Consider the following 13,158-nt stretch of genomic DNA (forward strand, 5'->3'; position numbering starts at 1 on the left):
TGTGAGCTATTTGAATAAGTCGACAAGGAAATCCTTTTTAGCGGAAAGAGACAGGGAATTAGAGTTTTAATAAAAAGGGTTCAGTTGGTATCTGCTTGGCGCGGTCTAACGGTGTTGTTAAAGGCAGCCATTGTTTAAATTGGAAGTTGATACCCAATTAAGGACAAAGCCTCCCGAAAAGCTCAGTTAATGCGATAGCCTAGTAGCTCTATCTAGGCAATGCTAGCTGGAACGTGAAACCTATCGCACATTGAGAACAGATAATCCTCCGCAATTGGACCAAAATGTATCCACACGTCACGAGGAATGCAATTAGAGATTGACGTCAGTCAGGTGTTGCTAAAGCCTGTTCATCATGTTCCAGATTTATAACTGATAGTCCAGGGATTGATGGAGAAGCCTGTAAGGACTAGACGTTACTTGATATGGTGGTTCCACTAAATCATGTTTAAAAAGGAATACGTAAACGCATAATACAATATTCATATTTAACATAAAAAATCAATTATATTTTGAATTTTAGAAAATTTAAAAAGAATTCAATATTTGAAAATTTCAAACTGATACTCTGATTACCTTTTACCCTTTACCAGAATATGATGATCAAGACTCCTTGGACACTTCATTCTACAAGAGTTGCATTCGCTAAACACCATCCAAGTAAGAGTGATACAATGGAAGTGGCCTGCGTAAATAGCAGCGAGGGAAAAAACAGTAGCTCGTCAATGGGAGTTTGATTTTCTTCGGAAGCAGTATTGGCTAGGCACAGGAAAAAGTTCGTCGGGGGCGCGAAGGAGGCAAGAACGATGGGGGAGCAAGGAGCTTGAGGGATGTTAACGACAGACGAAAGTCCAAAACGAAACGAAACAGAACGATCCCCTTTTCTTTCTCCGCTGCAACCGTTTCTTCCGTCTGGCAGTCGTTCTCCTCTTCCTCCTGACGATCGAGCCTCGTTAACTTCGCCCCCTCTTTCCCGTTCGACGAGACTTTCGTAACCGTGGGACCATTTACATGTAAATGCCCTTTACCAGCGGACATTTCCTCGAGCCTTTTCCCAGCATTGGTATCAACGCAGTATCTCCCGCCTCTTTTCTTTACGTCCACCTTTCTGTCCCCCCCTCGTGGCATTCTCTCTTTTTCGAACATTCGCTTCCTTTCGCTTACAAAAGCTTCGGTAATTAAGTAGCTATGGCGCTTAGACGTTCAACGAAGAAAAAGAAGAGTCTAGAGCTCCTCTACTCGAAGAAAGAGAGCATCGACTACTAACAGTGATCTCCCTTGAAACAATCGCTTTAATTAAGGATGCAGATTATTGACTCGTTCGATTATCGAAGGTGTTTTTGCTAGGACACCTCGGGGGACTCTGAACGATTGACTGAAATCAAAGATTACGTCGATGGGGTAAAGTATTCATTTTGTGAAGCGAAGGAATTCATCTTATTTTATCTCCAGAAATGATTATTTTACATTTGATGGTAGAAGCTACAATGCAAAAGTTACCTCAACCCTATTAGTTGCAATCTGGAATAAACGTCCAAAGCAATACTTCTAATCTAAACAAATGCTGCATTTTTCGAGCTTCTGACGTTGCCTCCAATCCTTGAATATTAGTAAAATTATTCTGAAAATTATATACTTGCATTCACGCCACTTGAATTCAACAGATGAAACACAAACTCGAAGGGACGTGAAGTCAACTAACATAGCACGTTCACATTGATCAAGTTGCCTCAAATCGCTTCCCTTGAAGCTGCTTGAATTCCAGTAACTCGACTAATCTGAACAAGGCACAAGAATCAATCGTTCTTCGCCGCGGATTCTATTAATCGCGTGAAGCTGGTTTCAGCTGGATCGACGACGATCGTAATAAATTTCGCGGGGGTAGCGTGCGTGGAAAACGTGAGAGAAAAAGGCGACGCCGGGCAGGCACACATTCTCGTCGATATTGATGCCGGATTTATGAAGTCTCGCTGGGGTCACGTAGCGTACGCTCGGCTCGGCTGGCCAGACCCGCCCCCGTATAAGGTCCAGGCCGGTTCATTTTTCACCAGTCGGCCCGATCGTAGATCCTCCGCCGCGGCCACGAAATCGGCCCGGCCACGATTACGCTCCGCTCTCTGCTACGCCGATAAGACGTAAAACCTACGTTCTCCATCAGTGCCGCGAGATACGGTCGGCCGATAGGTGGTAGCAGGAGAGGGAGGCGAACACCGCGGGCAGGAATTGCGAATGCCCGCCGCGAAGTAGCTAGCAAGTGCGGTCGAATGTTCCAACGATACGTGAGGATCGTGCTACCCGAAGCTACTCGATACTCGGCAAAGCCGATTTCGAGGTTACGGACGACTCCGCCGCGCGGCCGTTGTGGTCTCTACGGACGCGAGGCGAAGGAGGAGCGGTTCAAAGTGTGCGAAATATGCCGGCAGAATGGTGAATAACTGATCCCTCGAAGTTGAGAGCTGCGCGGTTGGAATTGAGATTATTTGAATATTCGGGACTCGGTCTTTCCGAAGTTAAATTGCGGGGGATGTTGGCTCTTGTTATGAGCTTGTTGCTAGATCGACTACAGGTTCAACTTTTCTTGGTCCTATTTTTTTTACTAGTTCGCTTTCGAATTTATTGGCTAGATTTTATTGTAGAGGTATGGTGACGTTTGGGTATCGAATTAGGCGTTGATTGACTCTTATGTTAGGACACGATGCACGCGAGGGATAGTTTGAGGAACGATCTCGTTGCGATAGTGTGTCTGTCTTCGTCGTTTGTGATTGGAAAAACAAAGAGTAATATATGATTGCAAAGAAATCTTGCGTCACTACTACTACTACTAGTGTACAAAGCAAGAAAAATGTGGATCTATATGGTTACAATAGATAGCCAAATTTAGAATTTACCATTTTGGATGTTGATATAACTGTTAACGCTGTAGCATGATTATGAATGAACTTCATATCTTGGAACTCTCAATGATATAACTACGATAATTAAATTTGCTTTACTTAATCAATAAACGATTAACCCCCTAAAGCCCAAAGTTGCGTAAACGTAACTTTCATTCGTAATTTTTTTAGGAAATTTACATTATTCAATATTGCTCCGTCTTACTATTATGTTGAGTCTACGCAACTTTGGACCCTAATGACTTAAGAATGGACTAGTTAAACTGACAAAAATACTCTTATTGATCCTTCTATTTCAGACACAAGGATGGGGACATCAATTTAACTTATACGAAGGCGAATAAAGCACGTGCATCTATTCCCCAGTAAAACCATACGAATGACAAATAACGAGCAGGGGTATTTGTTACGACGTTCGAATCCGCGAAGACCATTCCCAAGAAGGGACTGACAGCATTTACGATTGACAAGAATATTTCGAAGCATCGTTCCTCCTACATCTATTTCCCACCTTCGGTACACTCGATCTAAAATCCCCTATTTCAGCTCAGAAACTCGTTGAATGTTTCTGGCACAGACTTTCAACGAATTTCAGCGATTCTTGAAAATTCCAGCGCGAATAGAAAGGAACGAAAGAATGAAAATACTTTCTTTCATAATAATAATTTTTGTAACGATAGCCTTTTGATATTATAAAAATATATACAGATATAATGTAAAATGAAGCATAAATTTGATGTCGAATAGCTAGACCTAATTACACCTTTTTCAAACTAAAACGAATAGTGAGATACTTAAACAGGTTAGAAGAATGTTAATTTTCTTTGCACTACGTTTCAAGTTAAAATGAATCGTTTCTGGAATTAATATTTTACGAAAGACTTTCTAGTCATTAACGTAAAGGAGAAATATACTATGTCTAAATATGACGGCTACATTATTAATAAATAAAATGAATGATAATGAGCTCAGAAGAGATCCTTATAGTACGTCAAAATCAATATGAAATTTTGAGAAAAATATGTAATTTTTTATATCTATTGGTAGCAGAGCTAAATAACAAAACTAGCATTTTTCGCGATCTTAGCAAGGAGGAAAATATGTTATGATATAAGACACTCTGAGAGGAAAGGGAGAGCAATGGGGAGTAATTAAACTAATTATGACTTTCCGACGGCAATTTCCATCAAGACGCATCAGTGAACACTACTTACATCGCGTTCACGTAAATTTACGTAAGATTGTGCGACACAAACGCATTCCCGCAGCGAGTTACTGCTCCTCAGCGTCGTCACAGCCTTCAAATTATCATCTTTGCGCGACAGACCCACCGCAAAGCGCAAAGACAGCGGACCTTAGGCGGCTGTAATTGCTTCGAGAAATTTCAAGCTGCTTGCGCTCTTTGTAAGTCTGGCAAGTGGATGTAGCGAAAATAACCAGTTAAGTAAAAATAGAAGTTTCATGTTTTCGGAGCCATTCGGGGTGAATTTTCATTCTCCGCTGCTAGAAAGGTAAATTCGCTGCTCCTTTCGGAGGAACCCTCTGTAACGCGACGCCTTTTATTTCAAAAACATTTCATCCAAGGATACACGTTACACTTATCCCAGTTTTCAGCACGAGCTTCCTTTTTCAAGTTTACTCGCCATTTCTCTGCTCGCTTTTAAAGGCACAGAGTAAACTGTTCTTTCGGAGTGTTTCTAAAGCCCGAGAAAACTGATCTGAACATTGATCTTAAAAGGGAGGAGCTTTCTTCAGCTGTGGAGCAACTGAAAAATGTACAACCCCTCGTTGCACCTGAAACTTGCTTCCAAGTGATTTCTATAATGTAGGTATTTTAAAATACGAGGGACCTCAATTTTTAAGTATAATTGCTACTGAATTTTGTTAATTCTTAGACGGAAGACAACATTCCTGTAATATGTTGTCCTGATTATTCCTTAGAAATGGAGCTTAGATGGAAGAAAAAAATATGAAAGAAGGTAAAAAGGTACAAGAAGTTACTTCGAATAATAACCACATGGTGGAGTGCATCTGCTTGCAAAGAAAACAGCGAACTTCTTTCTCTTAAAATTTACATCCCACTACAGAATCAAAATTGTGTGACTATTCACGAATACTGAAACAAAAGTGGAAATAATCTTTAAGAAATAAAATCACGAGGAAAAGATCATAAAATTAATAAAAATAATAATTCTTCTATTTTAAGTCGAAAGCATAGAATTGTTAAAAACTTTGTATTTATTCAATTACAGCAAAAATCTATTTCTTAAAATGAAACGCAACAGTAAATCTGTACATCACAGGATACCTATTTCACACAACAAATGGAAAGTATGTGACTGGTGACAACCTTCTCAGAAGGTTGCGATAATTACAAATGATCAGAGGTCAAAGGCGACGAGTGATTAAACTCCCCGAACATTCCAGCGATCCCCCATCCTGAATAGGCTAGGGAGCCCTCACAGTGAAGCTCACATCCATACCGAAGGCCCGATAACCGAACAATGGGTTAACATTAACGATATCGTGCTCGCCCTCGCCACGAACGCGCTGTCAGGTCCCAAAGCGCGTTGACTCGAGCGCGAGACGCGGCGCGCGTGAACTTCTTTTCAAGATGATTAAAAAACACGACGGGCCCCATTCGACGCTAACTCCCGCGAAAACAAAAACAGGGAAGAAAAGAAAAAGGAGTGCACGGTCCTTTCGCAGATTCGAGGGTGTCTGTGTCGTTCGCAGCGCGATCAACCAGAAATCCGACACTCGATGAGAAAGCTCGAGGGAGATGACTTGGCTCGCTGGCAAAGTTTCTCCCATTAAAGAGATGAGATTTCATCGAAGATCCTCCGTATCTTGCTTCTTCTTCCCTTCCCACCCGCCTATTCCGTCCCTTTCGCTCCCTCGCCCTTTCTCTCTCTGTCACGGAGCCTCGCCTTCTTTCACTGTCCGCGCGCTCCGCCATGTTTCCCTCGACCCGCCAACCCTTCCTCCACCCCACGAGCTTCTATTTTTTAATACGCCTTTTTACCTGTCCCGCTTTTCATTTTGCCGACGAGAAAGCCGCGGGCGGGATTAAATACCCGCGTTAATCCGATTCGCTGCAAATGTTTTCGAGCGACTCACCCCTCGCCGACCCTCCCACACCCCCTTTCGCCAACCCTTCTCTCATCTAGCCTCTCTTCAGGCTTTTGACTCGACGAAGCTCTCTCGTGGACGTTTCATACGTGTCGCCGATGGTGAACGCGTACACGCGAACACCACGCTCCGCCCGAACGCCAGAGGGACTCGCGCGGCGCTGCTCGATAACGTAGCCGCGACGCTGGAAAGGGGTAAGGTCGTGTCTCTTCCCCTATATATCATTACTTTCTCGGCCTGGTAATCTCGGTCGCCGTGCTAAATTTATTCATGGCTCGACTAACCGTGTTAAGGTGTATTTTACCTACTGAAGCGCTGGTGTTTTCTTGGATCGCGCGTCTACCTATTTTTTTTATCTCGTTTCCTCTGGTTCACGCGAGGACCCCGATCTAGGTTGGCGCTGACGCTCGATTGACTCGCTACTAGGCGAAATCGTGTAGTTTTGGGTTTTCAGAGCGTCGCTGCGTTTGACTGACGATTTGGGGAAAACTGATTGCGCTTTGATACTCTAATTTAAGTGGGGACTTAAATGGTAGCAATGGATCTCTAAAGTGTTTTACTAAACCATCAGTACCAATCGACAGCCACTGACCAAATTTGAAAAGCAGAAACGACAGGTTTAATATAGTAATTATATATCAGAAATAATAATGTTACTTGCAAATCATCTACTATGGGTTATTTCATTATCATTATTATAACGCTATGTATTCACAATTATTTTCGTTAAAAAACATAAAAATTGTCATCCATACATAGATAACATAGCAATCAACATTTTAAACAAATTTCGCGAAGAAATATTGTAACTGGTCCAGAGATACAATAATTGAATCTGAAAAGGGTAAATATCAAGATTTGTGGTCACTCCTTTACAAGTGTAGCCTCTAAATGCCGCGGTTTGATTATAATATTATTACATAACAGAATTACTTCATCGTAGCATACTATTTTCACTAAATATTCAAGTCACAGTGCTGCGAAAATTCAAGGCAGCTGCTGCGCTTTCAGCGACTTATCATTGCTTATTCTACGGCAGGTTGCAAGCATATCTCGTACACAGATGTACTCACCGAGTAGAGAGCTCCTGATGACGTCACTGTTTCCAATTCACGTCGAAGGCATTCCCTGAAACACACACGCGTCTATATAACGAAATGAAACATTAACCGAATCGCTAAAAATTGAAAAAACATGATACGCGTCAATTGTTGCCTGTGAGCTAAAGTTTGAACATGCATTAAAAACGCGAAAGCTCAATGAAGGGTTCTAAGTCTAAAATTAAATACTACATCTCTACTAAGCTTCAATTCACGTCGGGCTTGCTCTCTAATCTAATGTATAAATATCTTTATTAGACTTTATACAATAGAATTTACGAGTAGTTAGAATAACAAAAGAATCGCTAATAAAACCAGCATGAATTCACTTTGCAGAATTCACACGTTCCTCTTCCATGCACTTATGCAAGTGCACGAAGCTGCATTTAATCATAATAATTAATATAGACACATGCAAATAATAAATGAGAAAAAACTAAAAAATTCTCAAAGCAAGAACTACGGTCTCACTACTAACACCGAATCTATAAAGTAAAACTATACAATTTGCGGTTTTTCTCGTTACTGCATTCGAAATTAATATTCCAGTAAGAATCCTCTATCCCCGATTGCGATCACAAATCAACTCTACGCTGTCAAGTAAAACGTACGTATGCATTAAAAGACAAATTGGAAAACAGATTCGCGGCATGTCCCCTGACCTTTTTTTCGCAACGTATGTTTTACAAAAAAGAATCCTACCCTACGACATCCACGCGACAAGTTGCACGACTTGTCTCCTAACGTATACGTACCTTTATTCAAACTGACACTTGCGCAACGCTTAGCTAGGGTGGGACCTGGCTCGGACAAGAATACCTCGCGAGAAACAAAAATGGGGAGGGACAAGGATCCGCTCGGCGCGATGTCGTCCGGAAAGAAGAGAAACTGGGATGTCCGACGCGAACGGGACGGACAACGAGCGCCACGACAACGGCCACGACGACGACAATGTCGCGTTGATGCCGAAGGAGGAAATGTTATTTCTTTGGGACACTAAGTGACAGGGTGAAAGACATTCGGAGATACTCGTGGCAGGATGTTGCAAGGACGGCCAGACGAATCCGTTCAACGGCGACGAATCATCGTGTACCGTGGAAGTTGGGACACATTTTTGCTGGAGAAAGGACAGCGATGAAACGAGTCGCGTGAAACCGTGTTCTTACGGCGGAGAGTCGCCGAATGGATGCTGATCGATCCTGCCTCGCTGTTGAAAGTCTAGTCGCGGTGTACAGGATGCTGGCGAAAATGTGGAGTGTTGTTCGTGGATTCGTTGTAGATACTAGAGTAATGGAACAAATTCCTAAATAATTAGTTTATGTGCTACTTAGTCTGGAGTTAGTAAGATAGTAATCTAGAATGTCAATAAAGTGGCAACCGTCTTCGGCATCTATTCTTGACAAATATTACATGTTTCATGCCCCACTTTGCTGAAATACTTTCACGAGTGATTCGGTAAATATACCCTACATTTCTGTTAACGCAGTCTATGTCAGTATCGTGGAAATCGATTGAGGTAGAATGCAATAGAACGACCAATAGAACATATAATGATATGTATGTATATTTCAGAGTTGCTAGGAACTTTTTGTACTTGAAATGATACACAAGCTAGAATGTAGTAGATGCCTTGCATCACAGTATATACTATCGATCTTTTTTCAGAAGCTCTCTGATTTTATGGAACATGGAAAGTAGTATAATTTCTTTTTGTGAAATTTTAGACATCATTCAATAACTATTAAGTTACTTAAGTATGTAGTATTCTGACCTGACACAGTTATCTTTCACTATAATTTTTCGTACGATACAAGTAACAACTACGTGAATTTAATTATGGTCTTACAACTACAATAAAATTATTATATGGTATTTTTTGTTTTGCCCCTCATTTGTCAAGTACATCATTAATCTAATCATATCGCTGAGTCTACGTCTTGCGATAAACAAATACCACACAAAGAGGAAGACCTTTTTTAAACATACAGTGAATGTAGATATTCCGTGTAAACATAATAGAAAATTGCACAGTAACTTTTATCAAAGTTTCTGTAAATGTGAGACTTCAATCTTCAAATAGATGGTGATGTCCTTTAAAAAATCCATAAAAAAAGTTGTCCAAGATACCGAAGCCACTTAAACTTTTATAATTTAAAAAAAGAAGTATCTCCACTTTCCCACTGCTTTTCAGCGTAGAAACACCTTCGTGTAAATTCAACTTAGGGATGTGAAAGCAGAGAATCCAGCCTTTAAAATGACACCAGGAAGGTTCGAATACGAATACTTTCTGCATCCACTGTACATGGTTCCCAAAGATCGTCTCGAAACTCGTACAGCTAGGGCTACAGTAATTAACAAATTGAAGAACCTTCCCAGAAATCCCGGTTTATGATATTGACCACGAGTAAACTAATTTCCCGAGACTGTGGGTCGAGCACGGCTCCCGTGCGCTTAATTTACGTCAGAGGCACGCGTTGATGAATTGCGATTGAACCTCGGGGGTCGGCGAGGATTTTGCCGGCAACTCGAGAGAAAGCACCGTACAGATTTATGCGCTCGTTATCGCCGGTGAAACGCGTGGACATCGATGAACAAAGGAAGAAAAACGAGCGTCCATCGATTCCTATCGAATTACCCGTTTGAACGGTTCCGCCGTGTAAAAAATACTTTTATTCGGCAGGAACGATCGGTCGTACCGATTATTGCATTCTCCCGCGCGAAGAGTAATGCTCCCCTGGCAGCGGGCATCGTTTGCTTCGCGCGGACCTCTAAACCGTCCCAGGCAGAAAAATGGCGAAACGACCGGCTGGCTGAAAGAACCTCGGGAAGGGGGAGGCCGTCAGAAAGAGCGGGACGCAGAAAAAGGAAGAGGGAAAGAGAGGAGGGTATAAAGTAAGAGGAGCGGAAGCATTAGTGGTATTGCCATACTATTACTCGCGCCCCTCTTAATAGCCCGCCCATTAAAGATAATGAACGTAAATTATGCGTAACGGAGCACAGTTAAAAAGGTCGCCTCTATCTACCGCAAAAGGCACAGCCACTCCAAATTGACTGTAGGACCGGACGATTCCGCGCCGCGGGACACGCGCCGCGAAACAAGTAGATCGGAATGAAAGAATTTATTGTCGTGACCAAATCTGCCAGGGCTGGATTTCGGTGAAGGAATTCGAGCAATGGACCATGCTATTCTCTTATTTTCGTTGGCTGATGCGTGACTAAATAGTTCCACAGTATTCACTGAATGTCTTTTGTTGGGGAAATAGGACAAGAACTACTTTGAACGATGTGGGACCACTCTGAGACCATTTTGGGATCACTTTGGAACTACTTTGGTAGCGATGTAGGAGCAATGTGGAGACTCGCTGAGATCATTTTGGAAGCAATGTGAAACATATGTGGGATCATTCTGTGAGTACCTTGGGGCTATTTTGGAAGCTTTGTGGAACCAATCTGAGACCATTGTGGGACCACCTTGATACTACTTTGGAAGCAATGGGGGACCAATGTGAATCCACTGTGGGGTCACTTTGGAACCACTTTAGAATCACCTGGAAACTACTTCCAAAGCAATGTGGGGTCATTTTGCTACCACTTTAAGACCACTATAAAACAGAGATGGCTCAAAATTTCCTCTAACTAAAAATTTCGAAATTCGAATAAAAGACAAAAAATATGTATTCGTTCTTCGTCGAATAAAGAGAATCGGTACCACCTTCATAAGTAGTAACCGAAATACAAAAGTCAGTAGAGCGGGTTTCACGCGGCACATAAGTTTCTATAGAACTCGTACCACGCACGAGTTTGCCAGAAAGAGAGAAGCGACGCTGAAACATTGATAACGTCTCTTCTCCGTTCGTTCCCTTTCTTCCGTGGGAGTATATAAAACGAACCCAGAGATCGTACAATGCCGCAATCAAAGAATAAATCGTGGCCCGCGACAAAGCTGCGAATGGTCGGTCCGCGAACGTAAAGCTTCTCGTAGAGCAGATGTACAGCCGTGAAAAATTTGTCGCCGCGAGTGCTACAACGTTTCGAACAACGTATTTTCCTTCGCATTTGCCGATATAACTCAAGGAAATCTGGCACGAACGTGAGTCGAATACATCCTTCCGCATAGACGCGGAAATCAGTATATTATACCCAGACCTCTTTCGGCTTCTCCTCCTACCACCTTGCCCCTCCAAGCTCGTCGATTTTGTGCGCGATCTCGAAAGGAAACGTTCTACTTCTCGTGTACCTTTCGAGTTAGGATGCGGCGGACTTGCACGGCTTCTACCTACCATTTCCTTCCAGCCAGCGACTTTCGGAGGCAGCAAACAAAATCTATTCAGAGAGCCTTTTTAAAGCTGCTTTGAGTTCTCTGCAATCTTGTTACGGAACTCTCAGTAAACGCGATTCGAGCTAAACGAACATTAAAGGCGCATTACATCATAGGTTTCTTTGATAGATGTAATGTGTCTAGATAAAGTCAGACTTCTTGTGAGCATCTAGGTAATAAGAGTGATTGCTGGCTATAGGAATTAGTGAAATTCAGTGATGATAGGACTCTGTTAACTCTTGTTTCGTTTGACTATGTCTGCTCCTTTTATTTGGAATTGTTGTTTCATTTTTTTGTTTATGTTCGAAGTTACATTTTATGGGTATGTTCTATGTTTGAAAAAGTAGAACATCATTAGAAATTCTAGAAATTCTAGAAATTCTAGAAATTCTAGAAATTCTATCTATAGAAATTCTAAATTCTAAGAAATTCTATTTAAGTGCATTACATAAGAATATTCTTTTAAAAGAATCTAAGATACAAATATTTAGATCTTTAGTTCTCATAGACACCTACAAGTGCCATCTCTAGTCATGGAATAGAACGAAGCTGGAAACTTGTGAAACTTGTAAAATAATGCATCCTAGCGAGTAAGTCAGCACCTCGAATATCTATGTTAACATCTTAACTTGTAAATCCTCTGATCTTTCGACTCTCGTTGAAAAGACAATAGCAAAGGCCAGTAACGTTAACCGAAGTAGGAAGTGCAGATTCAAAGACGTTGCGATAAGAAAGTTTCGAAGATACGAAGTACGAATACGTAGCCGACGCTGCTAATTTTGGCGGAAAGTTTTCAGACTACCAGCTAGTACTCAGAATTTTCCCGGCCATAAACGAGTAAATTGAAAATGCCAAAGATTATAAGGTTGTTCAAAGGGCTGCGTTAGCGAACTAGCGGCGTGGAACGTTGCAAAACGCGGCGCTTGTCCCGAAAGCTAATATTATTAGTAGCACAACAGAGTCTCGATTATCCGACTCGGTCGGAGCCACTGCACAAGGAATGCCGTGGAATAAAGTTTACCCTTTGACGTGCTCCCATCATGGGAACGTCGGCTGAATGGAGAGTTACCAAAGCATACGGCCGTTATGAACTTTATACACTCTGCTGGGATATTACTTATTGCCGGAAGATCGTTCAATGTTTTCGAGACGAACGAAATACTTCGCTTGGTATTCAACAGGAGCCGTGAAAGAGAAATTACGTGGGAAGTACATTGCGCGAGGGCATCAAATTCAATGCTTCTGAAAATGAATTTCTTCTTAGTTTCGACTGACGTGGCCTCGGTATTGTGACTGAAAGTAATGTAATAGGGTTATTGTGACTATTTTAAGAGTGGTTTAATATATCTGAGAATGATCTTATGTACGCTCTACTGTGACAGAAGTTTGTACATATTTATTAATGTTGCAGTAATCAAACATATTAAATATTCAACATTGTTATTAAGAAAAGAAGAATATTCAGTATATAGGTAACCCTCTAATTCTATTTTAGAGATTTTGTGGTATAAATCTGACGTCAACAGAAAAGCGTAATAAGTCTTCATTATTGTGAACAAAATTTTAATGAAAACATTTACTACATCTACTACAAGTACTGTATTATACGAGAGTGTGCATAATACAATTACTTTCTTACTCGAGGGTTATCTTTAATTCAAAAGAGAGTTAAATGAGTCGTTCTGAGCTGTAATAAATTCATCCTTAACATACT

General features: G+C 41.5%; 1 protein-coding gene across 1 annotated transcript in view; it reads right to left on the reverse strand.

Moving 5' to 3' along the window:
- The window catches only part of LOC143179705 (uncharacterized), a 441,599-nt gene extending 434,451 nt beyond the window's left edge, over window positions 1-7,148 (reverse strand). Inside the window, exon 1 of the mRNA XM_076379021.1 lies at window positions 7,100-7,148. The gene's annotated coding sequence lies outside the window, so the exon portion shown is untranslated. The remainder of the gene's footprint in view (window positions 1-7,099) is intronic.
- Between the last annotated feature and the right edge of the window lie 6,010 nt (window positions 7,149-13,158).

The sequence above is a fragment of the Calliopsis andreniformis genome, chromosome 5 (assembly GCF_051401765.1).
Source record: "Calliopsis andreniformis isolate RMS-2024a chromosome 5, iyCalAndr_principal, whole genome shotgun sequence".
Taxonomy (NCBI): Eukaryota; Metazoa; Arthropoda; class Insecta; order Hymenoptera; family Andrenidae; genus Calliopsis; species Calliopsis andreniformis.